Source organism: Chiloscyllium plagiosum, unplaced genomic scaffold, assembly GCF_037043375.1.
Source record: "Chiloscyllium plagiosum isolate Xiang-an unplaced genomic scaffold, Cpla_swu_hap1 HiC_scaffold_45, whole genome shotgun sequence".
Classification (NCBI taxonomy): domain Eukaryota; kingdom Metazoa; phylum Chordata; class Chondrichthyes; order Orectolobiformes; family Hemiscylliidae; genus Chiloscyllium; species Chiloscyllium plagiosum.
In genome coordinates this window covers 44,884,791-44,886,736 of record NW_028270183.1, presented here as the reverse complement: position 1 = coordinate 44,886,736, position 1,946 = coordinate 44,884,791, and positions in this window count along the sequence as shown.

Below are 1,946 nucleotides of genomic sequence, written 5' to 3'. Positions count from 1 at the left end.
TGCAGTATTAAGCAGACCTGGCACAGTCTCGGAGCAGAACCAGAGTTCAGGCTTCAATTCAAATCAAAGATTCGTTCATGTTATTTTCCTTGATCTCTGTTAATACTTGTCACGCGTCTTCCAGAGGGAATTCATTCGCTTGCTCACCTCTCACGCATCGAAGTTGGAGTTATCATGACACCAGCAATATCATAGAGCCATTAATAAAATAAAATTACTGCGGATGCTGGAATCTGAAACCAAAAGAGAAAATGCTGGAAAGTCTTAGCAGGTCTGGCACCATCTGCAAGGAGAGAAAAGAGCTGACGTTTCGAGTCGAACCGATCCTTTGTTAAAGATAAAAAAAGGGGGAGAAATAGGGAGCTGTTTACACCAGGCTGAGAGACGGTGAGTCAGGGCTCCAGATGCAAAGGTGATAATGAGAGTGCATGGAGAGATCGAAGGCAGATTAGGAGCCGTGAATGACGCAGGCTGCAGCCAGTGCTATGTGACAAAATATGTGGGGGATGGGTGAAGCAGAGACAAAATGGAAAACAGGGGAGAAGGGTAACAAAGCGGGAAGAGGTAAGGAAAAAGATATTGAGAGAGTGGGGAGCGAGAGAAAGAGAGACAATCAAGAAACAAGAGTTACAGAACAATGAAAAAAACACAAATAAAAAAGATAAATAAAATAATTGAAATAAAATTACCTGAAGTTGTTTGAATTCAACAACTTGAGACAATTTTACTTCATTGATTTTATTTATCTTTTTTATCATTTCACCTGCACTATCATAGAGCTCATTAGACATGGACAGCACTGAAAACACAGTCTTCGGTCGAACTCGTCCATTCCGAACAGATATCTTCAATTGATCCAGCCGCGATTGCATGCATTTGACCCATGTCTCTCTAAAGACTGCCTATTCAAATACACGTCCAGATTCCTTAAAAGTATTGGAATTTTACCATCCATCACCAGCTCGTCTGGCAACATGTTCCAGAAACGCACCACCCTCTGCGCGCAGCCATTGCCCATCACTGCCTTTCCAATTCTCGCCCTCCCACACCTGATTTATACCCTCCAGTTCTGCACTGCCACACCTGAGCGAAAGAAACTTGTCTATTTACCCGATTCATGCCCCTCATGATTGAAAAGCCTCCATAAGATCCGCTCCCAGCCTCTGACCCGCCAGGCAATATCGTGAGTGAGTGTTCAGCCTGTAAACGTTTGCACGTTTTCCATTTTCAAATGGAGGATGTAGCATGCTGTCTGAAGCAATCATCTAAGCATCTGATCTGTCACTGACGACCGCTGCAGGAAGGCGTGATAACTTGCTAAATATGCTGTCAAACGAAGATTGCATTAGTAACATGAGTGATTGAGCAAAACGTGCAATTGGCTTCTGAGCTGTTGCTGACACCAAAGCAACTGCGTCGTTCGGGAGCAGAAAAGTCCCACTATTAGATTTCAATTCAAATGAATTTGGCATAAGGTTCGTAGCAGGTTATCAGCAGCACATAACCCTGACTCCAAAAGTCTGTGAGTATCCAGAAGAACAGTGAACGATCGTTGAAGGTACGTTTCTACAGACGATATTTTTCAACATGACAAGCTGCAGGTGAGCTGGTGGCATTGCGATTGAAATTGCATGCGTCCGGACATTGTGCTTAATTTTGAATATCAGAGCAAATGGTTAAGTCGAGTATGCGCGTTCGGAAAAGTAAATGCTTTTTTTTTCGTTGAACAGCTTTGCAACGAAAGGAAATACTTCAGTCTCTCGTGCGATCGACATGAAGCAGAAAATGAACAGCCGCCGTGGTTGTGAGCACCGGCAATATAGGCATTTACTTTCGCGGCCGGTCCTGTGTTGGTCGGTTAGCTCAGCTGGTTAGAGCGTGGTGCTAATAACGGAAAGGTCGTGGGTTCAATCCCCGCACTGACCACGAGAGGCGCTTCCGTCGTT